This window comes from Microcaecilia unicolor, chromosome 2 (genome assembly GCF_901765095.1).
Source record: "Microcaecilia unicolor chromosome 2, aMicUni1.1, whole genome shotgun sequence".
NCBI lineage: Eukaryota > Metazoa > Chordata > Amphibia > Gymnophiona > Siphonopidae > Microcaecilia > Microcaecilia unicolor.
Window position 1 is genome coordinate 16,416,527 of NC_044032.1, and position 15,703 is coordinate 16,432,229.

Below are 15,703 nucleotides of genomic sequence, written 5' to 3' on the forward strand. Positions count from 1 at the left end.
TATCCCCTTCAACTTCTAAGCAGCTTGTAGATGCAAGGAAAAATCACAATTTGAAGTTCCTGTATACAAATGTTAAAAGCCTAAAAATGAGATGGGAGAGGTAGGGTACATAGCACTAAATGATGAGGTTTAGAAAAGGTTTGGATGGCTTCCTAAAGGAAAAGTCCATAGGCCATTATTAAAATGGACTTGGGGAAAATATTTCTGGGATAAGCAGCATAAAATGTATTGTATCATTTTGGGATCTTGCCAGGTATTTGAGACCTGGGTTGGCCACTGTTGGAAACAGGATGCTGGGCTTGATGGACCTTTGGTTTGTCCCAGTGTGGCAATACTTATGTAGTTATGTACTTGGGATTCTGAATGGAATGTTGCTACTCTTTGGGGTTCTACATGGAATCTTGTTACTCTTTAGGATTCCGGAATCTTGCTATTCTTTGCAGTTCTACATAGAATGTTGTTACTCTTTGGGGATCTTGCCAGGTACTTGTGACCTGGGTTGGCTACTGTTGGAAACAGGATGCTGGGCTTGATGGACCTTTGGTTTAGGTGTGTGTGTGGGGGGGGGGGGGGGGGGGGGTCATGGTAGGAACCCATCCATGTCTGCGTAGGGTTCAATAGAGTGTACAGCCCTCCTGTACTGTCCATTTTTTTCATAGGGTCAGGACTATGGTGGAAACTGTCTTGGGACATATTTCCAGTGCTACCAATTTGAATTTATATGAAAATTATGCTTGACTATTTTTAGAGGCCTGACTCAAAGCATGCTATGGCTGTTGTGGATGGGGTTTCCTTTCCTTGGGCTCTGTGCGAGTTGCACATGACTGGAAGGTATATAATAATGTCTGTATTATACCTTAACTTAGGGCTAGGAGATTCCCCTTGGTTAGGGTTACCATATGTCCGGATTTACATGCCTGGGCAACTGGGCGGGTTTTGTCAATCTGCCCGTTTGTCCGGATTTCTGGACGAACGGGCAGGCTGGTGGGCGGGCCGTCCTATAGGACAGGGGGGAGGGGAAAATGTGACAGGGGGTGGAGTGAGGGTGTGACAGGGGGGCGGGCTGGGGTGTGAAAGGGGCGGGGTTGTGGTAGGGGTGGGGCATGTGTCCTCCTTTTTGGGGGACAAAAAATGGTAACCCTGCCCTTGGTGGCAGAAGGTGAGGGAAAATTCTCCAGCTGTATCTGGATTCTGGGCAAAAGGAGGAGTTTGGATATGATCAAGAAGTCCGCAAAGAATCCTAAGGAAGCTGCTATTACATTACGGCTCTGCATTTTCACCTTACAAATTGGGAATAAAAGAAAGCTGTGTCTGATTTTAACTCTATGCTCTAGGTAATGATGGCTGCAGTTTGTTTAATTGCATTCTATGTTTTTTGTTACATTTGTACCCCGCGCTTTCCCACTCATGGCAGGCTCAATGCGGCTTACATGGGGCAATGGAGGGTTAAGTGACTTGCCCGGAGTCACAAGGAGCTGCCTGTGCCTGAAGAGGGAATCGAACTCAGTTCCTCAGTTCCAAAGTCCACCACCCTAACCACTAGGCCACTCCTCCACTGTTGCTACTATTTGAGATTCTACATGGAATGTTGCTATTCCACTAGCAACATTCCATGTAAAGTCGGCCCTTGCAGATCACCAATGTGGCCGCGCAGGCTTCTGCTTCTGTGAGTCTGCAGGACGTCAGACTCAGAAACAGAAGCCTGCGCAGCCTTCTACATGGAATGTTGCTAGTGGAATAGCAACATTCCATGTAGAATCTCCAATAGTAGCAACATTCCATGTAGAATCTCCAATAGTATCTATTTTATTTTTGTTACATTTGTACCCTGCGCTTTCCCACTCATGGCAGGCTCAATGCGGCTTACATGGGGCAATGGAGGGTTAAGTGACTTGCCCAGAGTCACAAGCAGCTGCCTGTGCCTGAAGTGGGAATCGAACTCAATTCCTCAGTTCCCCAGGACCAAAGTCCACCACCCTAACCACTAGGCCACTCCTCCACTGTTGCTACTATTGGAGATTCTACGTGGAATGTTGCTATTCCACTAGCAACATTCCATGTAGAAGTCGGCCCTTGCAGATCACCAATGTGGCCGCGCAGGCTTCTGCTTCTGTGAGTCTGATGACCTGCACATACGTGCAGCATGTCAGACTCACAGAAACAGAAGCCTGCGCAGCCTTCTACATGGAATGTTGCTAGTGGAATAGCAACATTCCATGTAGAATCTCCAACAGTAGCAACATTCCATGTAGAATCTCCAATAGTATCTATTTTATTTTTGTTACATTTGTACCCTGCGCTTTCCCACTCATGGCAGGCTCAATGCGGCTTACATGGGGCAATGGAGGGTTAAGTGACTTGCCCAGAGTCACAAAGAGCTGCCTGTGCCCAGGACCAAAGACCACAGACCACCACCCTAACCACTAGGCCACTCCTCCACTGTTAGTAATAGTAGTAAAAGATATTCACACAGCTCACTACTCTTTTTTTCCCCCAGTACTTCACCTGTTGCAAAACTTTACCCATGGCCTTGCCTATGTGACAGCTTCACTTGCTTATCAAAAGCTGTGAAAAAATGGCAGCAGGTTTCATCCAGATGCTGAATTTCTTGATGTTCCTCTGCCTGCCCTGTGGCTCCTTTTCCCCAAAGCCCACCTCCAGCTGTTTCTGCAGATGCCTCCCTTTCTTTCCATGTGGATTGCAGGTTCACAGACATTATTAGTAGAGGGGTTTGGAAAGCTCCTGTCAGACACTCTTTGCACCCCTGTGTGAGGTCCACTTTCTGTGTGTGCCTGTGGCAATAAAGTTTCTTGAATCTGAGAGGTCAGAGGTAGTAAATGGGAACAGTCTGGCCTCTGCAGATACATATGAGGGGCTGTGAAAGGGATTCCTTAGCTTGCAGACCAAAGTCAGCAGGCTCGAACTGTGTAGGTCTTTTCTGCGCTGGTGCAAAAGAGCTCGGCACAAAGACTAACTCAAGGAAGTTAACAGGAGGAAATAGTTTTCACTCAAGGAATAGAGGATGTGGTATCAGCAGTTAGAGTATCTGGGTTTGAAAAAAAGTTTGGACAAGTTCCTGGAGGAAAAGTACATAGTCTGTTATTGAGACAGACATGGGAAAAAGCTACTGCTTGTGCCTGGGATCAGTAGCATGAATCTTGCTACTATCTCAGTTTCTGTCAGGTACTTGTGACCTGAATTGGTGGCCACTGCTTGAAGCAGGATAGTGGGCTAGATGGACCATTGGTCTGACCCAGTATGGCTATTCTTATAGGGCTCTAAATGAATGATCACATTAGTTATATAGTAGATTATAGCAGCATTGAATTAACACTGTATTGGAACACAGGCAAACATACATCTGTGTGATTCTACTCCCCCCCCCCCCCCCCCCCCCCCCCCCCCACACACTTACTACTTCTATCAACCCTTGCCCCCTCCCCGAGCCACAGTCACTCTTTCCCCCTCCCACCACTGGGATTTTCATTCATGAGTACTGTGCACATGTGACTGGGCCCCTCCTCTACACATTTAGGCCCTAGGGAAGAGTCTGGTTTGCCTGTGCCTTAATCCAGCTCTGGATGACAGGTGATAGACCAATTGGCCCATCCAGTCTGCTCACTTATTTCTGTCCTTTGGATGCATCCCGACTGCTAGCCATAGAAGCTGAACCACTTGTAGTGTATCACTCTTTCTCCAATGACAAGCAGGCCATTAGTATTCTCACATCTGGGTGACGTCATCTGATGGAGCTAGTGCGGACGCTACCTAGCATACTACTAGAAAATTCTAGCAACATCCCACTGTGAATGTGCGAGTGCCTTCCTGCCTGATGTGTGAGCACAGGTTCCTCTCTATTTTTCTTCTGTGGAGCTGGGTGGACACGTCTTTGTGGTCTCTCTTCAGCACATAAGTACATAAGTATTGCCATACTGGGAAAGACCGAAGGTCCATCAAGCCCAGCACCCTGTTTCCAACAGTGGCCAATCCAGGTCACAAATACCTGGCAAGATCCCCAAAGAGTAGCAACATTCCATGTAGAACCCCAAAGAGTAGCAACATTCCATTCAGAATCCCAAGTACATAACTACATAAGTATTGCCTCACTAGGACAGACCAAAGGTCCATCAAGCCCAGCATCCTGTTTCCAACAGTGGCCAATCCAGGTCACAAATACCTGGCAAGATCCCCAAAGAGTAGCAACATTCTATGTAGAACCCCAAAGAGTAGCAAGACTCCGGAATCCTAAAGAGTGACAAGATTCCATGTAGAACCCCAAAGAACAGCAAGGTTCTAGAATCCTAAAGAGTAACAAGATTCCATGCAGAATCTCAAAGAGTAGCAACATTCCATGTAGAACCCCAAAGAGTAGCAAGAATCTATTCAGAATCCCAAGTACATAAATACTAGCTGTTGAGCCCGTTAAAACGGGCTACTATTGGAATGGGGGTTTTCCAAGGTCCCCCCCCCCCCCCCCCCGCGGCCGCCGCTACCATCCCCCCCCCCCCCCCCGGAGTCATCGCCGCCGCCACCCCTCCACCCGACCCGGGCCCTCTGTTCGCTATTAATTCAACTTACATCGCCGCAGCACGCAGATCAGCTGAGCTCCCGTCGGCCTGGCCTTCCTTCTCTGCCTGTGTCCCGCCCTCGTGTGACGTACCATCGGCGAGGGCGGGAAACAGGCAGGGAAGGAAGGCCGACCGGAGCTCAGCTGATCTGCGTACTGCGGCGATGTAAGTTGAATTAATTGCGATCAGAGGGCCCGGGTGGAGGGGTGGCGGGCGGCGACGCCCTCGGGGGGGGGGAGCGCAGTTTCCCTCTCTGTCCCGCCCTCGTCATCACGTATTGACATGGGGGTGGGACAGAGAGGGAAGTCTCTACTGTGCATTTGCGAGTGAGTTCAGTCACTCGCCGTTTATATGTTTGATTAGCATAGTGGGACAGACTGAAGTTCCATCAAGCCCAGCATCCTGTTTCCAACAGTGGCCAATCCAGGTCACAAATACCTGGCACAATCCCAAAAAAGTATAAAACATTTTATACTGCTTATCCTAGAAGTAGTGGATTTTCCCCAAATCCATTTAATAACAGTCTATGGACTTTTCCTTTAGGAAGCAGTCCAAACCTTTTTTAAAACTCCGCTAAGCTAACTGCCTTTACCACATTCTCTGGCAACAGATTCCAGAGTTTAATTACACGTTAAGTGAAGAAAAAGTTTCTCTCATTCATTTTAAATTTACTACATTGTAGCTTCATTGCATGCCCCCCTAGTCCTAGTATTTTTGGAAAGCGTAACAGATGCTTCACATCTACCCGTTCAACTCCACTCATTATTTTATAGACCTCTATGATATTTCCCCTCAGCCGTCTTTTCTCCAAGCTGAAGAGCCCTAGCCGCTTTAGCCTTTCCTCATAGGGAAGTCGTCCAATCCCCTTTATCATTTTCGTTGCCCTTCTCTGCACCTTTTCTAATTCCACTACATCTTTTTTGAGATGCGGCGACCAGAATTGAACACAATATTCGAGGTGCGGTCGCACCATGGAGCGATACAAAGGCATTATAACATCCTCATTTTTGTTTTCCATTTCTTTCCTAATAAAACCTAACATTCTATTTGCTTTCTTAGCCGCAGCAACACACTGAACAGAAGGTTTCAATGTATCATCAACGACGACACCTAGATCCCTTTCTTGGTCCGTGACTCCTAACGTGGAGTACCTTCCTGTGTGGGCTTTCCTCACATTTTTTCTTATTTTCCTAAAAAATATATTTTTTCTCACTTCCCCATTTTATTTTGTAGCTTTTTAGGCTCTTCGCATTTTTCTTCTTTTTCACACAACTCTTTAGATCCTTTTTGGGCCTGAGCACCAGCCTCAATTTGAGCCTTGCCCTTTTATGTTGCTCAATATTTAGGAGTTTAATTTAGCCGTCATTCTTCTCTTGATGTCCAAGAAGACCCCCAGTGGCTTCAAAAGGTGTGCCCAGTGTAGTCGGGTGATCTCGGTAATGGACCTGCACACTTAGTGCATCAGGTGCCTAGGTCCTAACCACAAGCCTGACTCTTGTTATCTCTGTTTAAAATGCAGTTGAAGACACAGAAAGTGCGTTAGGTCCAGCAGGAGAAACCTTTTGGCTCCTTGAAGGCTGGTCCATCGACATCTGCACTGGAAACATCAACCTGGATGGCTGCTCAGACGTCATCTACCACTAGGAATGCACTGGCATCAAGGAAGCCAAAACGTTTCTCCTGTTGGACCTAACACACTCTATAAAATGCAGTTGAGGACACAGAAAGTTCGTTAGGTCCAGCAGGAGAAACCTTTTGGCTCCTTGAAGGCCGGTCCATCGACATCTGCACTGGAAACATCAACCTTGATGGCTGTTCAGACTTCATCTACCACTGGGAGTGCACTGACATCAAGGAAGTCTCTACCTCCCTTGACATCAGGTGCTGATAATAGGCCTGGGACAAACGTCCTCATCGGCACTGAGGAACTGGAATGCTGAGCGTAAATGGAAGCCAAAGAAGCATTAGCAGTAGTCTTCTTTGAAGCACGATGCTGGAGCACCTGACATCAGCACTGAGAGGATCTCTGTCCCTCCTTGGTGGAAGTGCCGGTGCACCAGTCTCCGAGCAGCCGGGTTCCTGCTTCCAGTTTGACACGGACTCTTTCTCATGCTGTCCTTGAACTGGTTTCCCAGTCTTTGCCAATACCCCCCTTGATGATCGGTACTGGGACATGCTCAAGGAGGAGCTGGCACAGATGTTTCAGCTGCACACCACTCAGGCATTGAGGCCGCTTCTGCCAGCTGCAGCTCAGCCTTAGCTACTTTTGGAGGCCCCCATTCTGTGGAGCAATCTTTGATGGTTGCGCCTCGATAAGGGTTGATGTCAACATTGACCCATGTCTAAGAGTAGGGCTGTACCTCGGTGCCCTTTGGGGCATGGGCATGATACCACTGAGCCAGGGCAGGTGCATACTCACTCTACCCCTAAAGAGTATTATGAGGAGTCTGACTTGGACCATTCATGGGAGTCACAGGAGGATCCACGTTACTTTTCGGAGGAGAAGGAGTCCTATGGAAATCCCTTCTGACCCCTCCCTGTCTCAAGAGAGGCATATACCTTCACCTGAGAATTTCTCATTCACAAGTTTTGTAAAGGAAACCCATTGAAGATGGAGGAGGAGCCCAGGGCAGAGATGTTATCTGTTGTATAAAAATGCTACAGCTATAATCCTTGGTCCCCTGCCTAGACTTTGGTTCAGGCTCTGAAATGAGGGAAAAACTTACAGGCCTGTGTGGCTCATGCTTGAAGTCCCAGTGTTGGAGCACTACAGAGAACAACAGGAAACACAAGGGTGGGGGTCCAAAGGACAGAGTGACATTGTGGTCAGCCATGGTCTTGCTTAAGATTTGTGGTCAAGTGAGCTAAAGACAAAACCATGTTAGCTATTCATTAGCATGAGCCAATCAGTGACAACCATGACATTAGCATAGATCCAATCAGGTATATCTACTCTCATATTATCCATATCCTGAGGGCACCTATAAAAATCAGAGTATTTCCTGGTTTAAGCTAGAGAGAAGGGTTGGCACTCTCTCTCTCCAAGGGAAACTAATGTGACCAGCAGAATTGACAAATTACCTAATTGCTTTCCCTTGTAAAACCTTTAATTGGTAAAAGAAATTATAAAAGATTAGGAAGTAATTAACACCTGTTTGCAGCTGGATTATTATATGCCTATAATTAACTGTTTGTACGTGCCTGTTGTCAATCACTGATTTGACTTGTATCTTGGCAAATAAACTCCTCATCCCAAATGATGTTCTGTGGACTTCACTTAATGATCAAAGGCTGTAAGTATAGATTCTTCTGCTCTATCAAGCTCTCTCTCACTGCATTGTATAACCTGTAGCCTAAATCCAGTTTGTCATAAGGCTGGTATCTTTTCCTTGCCAGTGCTGAGAGGCGGACTAACGTCTCTCTCAGTGGCAATTCCTTTTAGAACTTCACAACTTCTTGATTACCTCAGTACTAGTACCATTTAGAGATGGAGTTAGATTTGAGGCCAAACCATCCTTCTTTTGAGGTTCTCTCCGCTACTGGACAGCTGAACTCCAGTGCCGGGCAGAACCTAGGGGTCTCAAAACCCTAAATTAAAACACTGTCCTGGACTATGAATCTCTGTCCAAGGAAGAGGTCATGGTTCCATTACACCTTATCCTTAAAGATGCGCTGATGATGAATTGGGATTCTCCCCTCTCAGTGCAGGTTGTTCCAAAGAAGGTGGATACTCAATATCATATCCAGAAGGCTCCTGAGTTCTAGAGGGTGCAATTACTTCACCTCTGCCCTCAAACGAGCCAAAAGTTCCAGGACTCATGCCTCGGCTCCCTGGGGTAGAGAGGCTCGGACCCTGGACTCGTTTGTGAGGAATGTTTTTCAGGCCTCGATGCTCATTAACTGCATCCAGACCTACCAGCTCTACATGAGCACATACTTGAAGTCTCTGGTGCGCAGTACACTTAGTTTAATGGACTTTCCCTCAGGAGCAGAGCTTTGCCAGTTGGCCAAAAAGCAACTGGAGTGTAGGCCATATGTGGCCAGGGGCACCTATGACACCTTTGATATTGCATCCAGGCTTTCTGCCATGGGTGTGGGGATGCGTAGACTCTCATGACTGCATGTCTCTGACCTAGAAACAGCGATTCAAGAGACGTTGGTGAACATACCATGTTGAGGTGGCAATCTTTTGGGGGACAAGGTGGAGTAAGTCGCGGATCTCATCAAGAAACACACTGACACCATTCAGTCCCTCTCTTGGCAGCTCCAGCTATGTCCTCTACTAGGAGATTTTCGAGTGGGCCTATTAATCTCAAAGGCATAGGTTTCTGAAGCCTTCCCGCTCTACCCAGCAGCCCTAGCCCCAATGTTCCCAGCCAAGTCAGTCCTGTCCATAGAAGCCCCAGCCGGCTCCCCAGTCAAAGCATAGGATGAGCTTTTGACTGGCTCCAGGAGAGTATAACTGCAATCCAAGTATCCACCCTGGTCAGCCTACCAGTGGCAGAAAGGCTGAATAGTTAATCTCGGTTACGCACTTCATTGGCATCAGAATTCTTGGTGTCACCAAATTGCCTACCGACAGCATCTTCCATCAACTCTCAGCACAAGCAGGTACTTGTAGAGGAAATCTCCACCATTCTACAGGCCAATATGGTTGAACCCATTCCACCAGGGGAGGAAGGGAAGGGATTCTATTCCAGGTACTTCCTTGTGCCCAAAAAAAAACATGGAGATTCTGTCCCATCCTAGACCTAAAGGCCCTGAACAAATTCCTGGTCAAAGAAACATTGAATGATTTCCCTGGGCACCTTCCTTCCCATGATTCAAGAAAAAGATTGGCTATGCTGTCTGGACTTGAAGGATGCCTTTACCCACATTTCAATACTTCCTAGCCACAGGAAGTATCTCAGATTCCGAGTAAGGAAACACCACTACCAGTATTGCATTCTGCCTTTCAGCCTTGTATCAGCTCCCAGGGTCTTCACCAAGTGTCTAGCAGTAGTTGCAGGAGCATGGGGGTTTGTCTTTCCCCTACCTGGACAATTGGCTGGTCAAGAGCACATCGCAAGAGTCAGTGCGGAGAACTATTCGGGTGCTGGATTTCCTAGTCAAGTCTCACCTTCTCCCACTTCAACAACTGGCATACAGAGGAGCTTTGCTTGATATGGTGCAAGCTGGGGCTTTTCTGCACCTAACGAGAGTAGATACCTTGATAGTGCTTGCTTGCCCTGCAAGTCCGAAGCAGCAAGGAGGTTACAGCTTGGCAGATATTGAGGTTATTAGGCCACATGGCCTCCACGGTGCATGTCATTCCCATGGCTTGCCTCCATTTGAGAGGTGCCCAATGGACTCTGGCTTCCCATCTACTCATAAGGTGTTGACAACAAATGTCTTGAGCAGAATATCTGACATGACAGGCGGTTCAGTCAGGCAGTCCTGCAGAATTTGGTGTCTAGAATCCAACTCCACCCTCCTAGGCCCAGTTTTGATGTGTTCTAGGCTGCACCTTCACAACTACTATGTATATAGTTTAAGGTTGGTTGACTTTAAGGCCTCGATCTTTTGAGTCCCTATTATTCTAGCATTATTGGTTTTGGTGAACCTGGTAGTTAGGTTTTCCCAGATGTGAGAATACGAATGGCCTGCTTTTTTTTTATTTTTTTTAATTTGTACCCTGCGCTTTCCCACTCATGGCAGGCTCAGTGCGGCTTACATGGGGCAATGGAGGGTTAAGTGACTTGCTCAGAGTCACAAGGAGCTGCCTGTGCCGGGAATCGAACTCAGTTCCTCAGTTCCCCAGGACCAAAGTCCACCACCCTAACCACTAGGCCACTCCTCCGCCCAGTTACTCATAGCTGGTGTTTTCTCTGAGGACAGCAGGCGGCCAAATATTCTTGCATACCCTCCCACCTTCCCTAGGAGCTGTATTCCTTCAGCTATATTACTGTACTGAGGAACTTGCGCTTGCAAGTTGGGTGGGAAGGCACCCGTGCATGAGTGGTGGGACGCTGCTAGAACTTTCTATTAGCTGTATCCGCACCGGGCTCTGTCTGGTACTTCACCCTAGTGTGAAAATACTTGGCCTGCTGTCCTCGAAGAACACCTGCTACAGGTAAGTAACTTCGCTTTATCCATATCACCCCTCATTTCATGACAGGTTGCTTACATTTAACCCCCCCCCCCCCCCAATTGTACATGTGACACTGCCATCTATCCAGGTGTGCGTTTAGGCACGATATTTACGTGAGCTGTGATAGAATCACCTCCTTGTACATCCTCCACCGTTTTAGGTACAGTGGTGGAAATAAGTATTTGATCCCTTGCTGATTTTGTAAGTGTGCCCACTGACAAAGACATGAGCAGCCCATAATTGAAGGGTAGGTTATTGGTAACAGTGAGAGATAGCACATCACAAATTAAATCCGGAAAATCACATTGTGGAAAGTATATGAATTTATTTGCATTCTGCAGAGGGAAATAAGTATTTGATCCCCCACCAACCAGTAAGAGATCTGGCCCCTACAGACCAGGTAGATGCTCCAAATCAACTCGTTACCTGCATGACAGACAGCTGTCGGCAATGGTCACCTGTATGAAAGACACCTGTCCACAGACTCAGTGAATCAGTCAGACTCTAACCTCTACAAAATGGCCAAGAGCAAGGAGCTGTCTAAGGATGTCAGGGACAAGATCATACACCTGCACAAGGCTGGAATGGGCTACAAAACCATCAGTAAGACGCTGGGCGAGAAGGAGACAACTGTTGGTGCCATAGTAAGAAAATGGAAGAAGTACAAAATGACTGTCAATCGACAAAGATCTGGGGCTCCACGCAAAATCTCACCTCGTGGGGTATCCTTGATCATGAGGAAGGTTAGAAATCAGCCTACAACTACAAGGGGGGAACTTGTCAATGATCTCAAGGCAGCTGGGACCACTGTCACCACGAAAACCATTGGTAACACATTACGACATAACGGATTGCAATCCTGCAGTGCCCGCAAGGTCCCCCTGCTCCGGAAGGCACATGTGACGGCCCGTCTGAAGTTTGCCAGTGAACACCTGGATGATGCCGAGAGTGATTGGGAGAAGGTGCTGTGGTCAGATGAGACAAAAATTGAGCTCTTTGGCATGAACTCAACTCGCCGTGTTTGGAGGAAGAGAAATGCTGCCTATGACCCAAAGAACACCGTCCCCACTGTCAAGCATGGAGGTGGAAATGTTATGTTTTGGGGGTGTTTCTCTGCTAAGGGCACAGGACTACTTCACCGCATCAATGGGAGAATGGATGGGGCCATGTACCGTACAATTCTGAGTGACAACCTCCTTCCCTCCGCCAGGGCCTTAAAAATGGGTCGTGGCTGGGTCTTCCAGCACGACAATGACCCAAAACATACAGCCAAGGCAACAAAGGAGTGGCTCAGGAAGAAGCACATTAGGGTCATGGAGTGGCCTAGCCAGTCACCAGACCTTAATCCCATTGAAAACTTATGGAGGGAGCTGAAGCTGCGAGTTGCCAAGCGACAGCCCAGAACTCTTAATGATTTAGAGATGATCTGCAAAGAGGAGTGGACCAAAATTCCTCCTGACATGTGTGCAAACCTCATCATCAACTACAGAAGACGTCTGACCGCTGTGCTTGCCAACAAGGGTTTTGCCACCAAGTATTAGGTCTTGTTTGCCAGAGGGATTAAATACTTATTTCCCTCTGCAGAATGCAAATAAATTCATATACTTTCCACAATGTGATTTTCCGGATTTAATTTGTGATGTGCTATCTCTCACTGTTACCAATAACCTACCCTTCAATTATGGGCTGCTCATGTCTTTGTCAGTGGGCAAACTTACAAAATCAGCAAGGGATCAAATACTTATTTCCACCACTGTAAATGACCTCACATTTCCCTCCCTCAGCTCAGGAATTTATTTTCACACCCAGCTCTGCCTCCCCCCCCTTCCCCCATATGTCCTACCACCAATTCCGGAAATCATCCAAACAGCTACCTAAATTCATGAAGTTACCGTTCAAACATCTGACCTCCATAGTCCCTGTGTCATTCCTGGCTGGTATCTAACCCCTCTCACTCTGTTCACGTTAGAGCATCCTGCTTCCAGTCTCATCCCTTTGGATTCTCCTTTCCTTTGCCTCTGCTCATTAAAGGGTGAAGTGCCAGCTCCCTGCAAGACTTCAGCCTCCCAGGACGGATAAGAAGCGCTGGGCACATCTGGAACGCCCATTTCCATTCCTGGTACAAGGCAACCACAGACTCCAGCTGGCTTTCCCTTCACATTTGTTTGCCCCTAGGGATCCTCTGTACAACTTGATATACCACCTATCAAAAATGGCCCAGGCGGTTTACAGCATAATAATAATAAAGCCAGAAAAGAACTTCATTGTATAGAGAAAAGCATATCCAACCGAATCCACACTTAATACCGTGTTTATTTTCAGAATTCTGTTACCATCTGTGTTTAGTCCTATTATAATAATTAGAAATGATTAGGAAATACAGGGCATTGTTTAAGGTTTACATATCCCCTTCCCCCTACTGTGGAATTTCCCTTGTGGGGTGATGCAGCTTTTATGCTTCTCAGTTTAGGAGTCTCCCCCCTCCTCAAGCACCGGCTTCAGTTTATCGCAGCCCAATTTCACTTATGTTCCAGTTGTACATCGACAACACTTCCTCATGTGTGTTTGAAGATCTGGCCACTGAGAAAAGAGTAAAGAAGAAACTTGATTAGGAAAAGAAGGAAGAACTGGAGGGAAAAATACAGAGAAAAGGCAAAAATCAAAATGAGTTAGAACATGAAGAAAACAGTAAAATACAAGGACCTTAAGACAAAATGAGAGACTCCAGCCCCTGAGAGAGGAAAGTCCCAGCCATTGTGCAATTGTGACACCTAGTGGTCTGATTAGGACCTGCGATTGCAGGGTTCCCCTCAAAGCATGATAGGAAGGAATACAAAAGGGGATAAATCCCTGGATAGGTGGGATTGAAGTTCATGGTGGCATGTCCCAGCCTTAGTTCCAAGAGGAAGCTGCAGGTTCAGAAATGAAGCTTGTGAATGAAGAAGCTGTGAGGACGCACCAGCTCACTGCACCTAGGGGGTCTTTTGCAAAATGTTGGTAAGCCCAATGCAGGCTTACCGAATGCTAAATCAGGACTACCACCAGCCCAATGCGGCCACCAGCGGTAGTTCTGTCCCGAGCGAGCGCCATTTCCAGGGGAAATGGGAAACCCACAGTAATGACCTGCACGGCAGAAATCGGGCATCACTGTGCACTGCCCAGTTACCTCAATGGGTGACGGTGAGGGCTCCCTGCTTCATGGCCACACGGTAAGAGTTCTGTTCCTGCATGGCTATGTTTGTCTGGGGGCTTTTTACCCCCTGGCATGCGGGAAAAATGGCCGCTGGCGTAGGACCTTGATAAAAGGACCCCTTAGTGAGGAACAAAGTGTTTCTGCAGTCCCAGAATCGGGAGATACAGGGTGGCAGCAGGGAGCATCAAGAGGCAGGTGGGAGAGGGAAGGAAGTGATGCCGAATGGGGCATGCTCTCAGTCCGAAGTTTCTGTGCCAGCACATAAAAATCCATAGTACAGCCCCAGTCAAAGGAAACATCTGAAGCAACCATGGTTTGCAGGAATACAGTTCCTCTCTTGTGTAGGCGGAAATATTCATACAAGTGCCTCTAGCTAAAGAAATGGAAACACTGATGCAGGGAGTAGGTCCATTTAACCATTTTTAACGCCTGCTTCTCAGACTCTGCCCTTCTGTCACTTCCATTCATTCTTCTCCCTTCAATTATTTGCAGGCACCTCACAGCTTCTGGTCCCCAGAACATGACCCAGCATGTCCTGAACCTCCTGACTTGAGCCTGTGCTCTCACTCCCATTTCAGAAGGTAAGATATGGCAATCTGGGTCAGGACAAAGTCCATCAAACCCAGCATCCAACAGTGGCCAATATGGATCATTAGGAAGAGCACACAGATCCCGTAAAATAGATCCACTCGCTTCAGTTTCTTTCCAAGATCTACTTGGCTGATTGTTTATGGACGTCTCCTCTAGGAATGTGTCCAAACCCATTCTAAACCCACTTATGCTTAATCCACGGACCACCTCCTCTGGCAACAAACTCCCAGCTTGATTTTTCATCCAGTGATTTATTTTCTGTTTTTCTATCTGCTACCTGTTGATTTCATGGTGTGTCCCATAGTCCTGGTGTACTTTGACAGCATAAGTAACCTGTCTCATTTGTGATCTGGTAGAGATCTATCATATCACAGTAAATGACGGCAGGTAAACACCTGCGCGGTCCATCCAGTCTGACCAACAAGGCAGCCAGAGCCATACCCACCACTCTGTGCAGGTTATAGTTGTTCATGCTTAAACACTGGTTGGCAATTTTCCATCATGCTAACCACATATAGGGCATTAAATATGATGCATTCTTGGGACAATATATGTTACTAGTTAAAAATGCCCACTAGCAAAGTTTTCCTCGGAGTGTATGTTTGAGAGAGAGTGTGTATGTGAGAGAGTGTGTGAGAGAGATGGAGTGTGTGTGTCAGAGAGAGAATGAGAGAGAGAGATGGAGTGTGTGTGTGTTTGTGTAAGAGACAGTGTCTGTGTGTGTGAGAGTGTGTGTGAGACAGATAGAGACTGTGTGTGTGTGACAGAGAGAGAGTGTGACAGACAGAGTGTGTGTCAGAGAGAGTGTATGTGAGAGACAGTGAGTGAGTGAGTGCCCCCAACCCCCTCTCTCAGGGCCCCCCTTCCCCCCCACTTTATGGTCTGAGTACCCCCTTCCACCCCCACCTCTCTGGTCTCTGGACCCCCCCCCCCCCCTATCAGGTCCCTGGACCCCCCCCTCCCTCTCCTCTGCCTCCTCCCATGCCCAGCGACCTTCCTCTCTCCCTTTTTACAGATGGACCACGCATAGAGACAGTTCGTTATTCGTAATAACTTTTTGCTATTGTTTTGGGTGAAGGAGAATGGCTGCAACGCCGGCAAGCTCCACCTACTGACTTCAACCTTTACAATGGAAAAGCGCTGTAATAGAAGGGTAAAGGTGGTTAGCTTAGCGGAGTTTAAAAAAGGTTTGGACGGCTTTCTAAAGAAAAAGTCCATAGG

The 15,703-nt window shown here is 47.3% G+C and overlaps 1 long non-coding RNA gene across 1 annotated transcript in view; it reads left to right on the forward strand.

The window, feature by feature from the left end:
- LOC115461819 overlaps positions 1-6,298 on the forward strand; it is a 16,790-nt gene extending 10,492 nt beyond the window's left edge. Inside the window, exon 3 of the long non-coding RNA XR_003940776.1 lies at positions 6,286-6,298. This is a non-coding gene — a long non-coding RNA (uncharacterized LOC115461819). The remainder of the gene's footprint in view (positions 1-6,285) is intronic.
- The last annotated feature ends 9,405 nt before the right edge of the window (positions 6,299-15,703 follow it).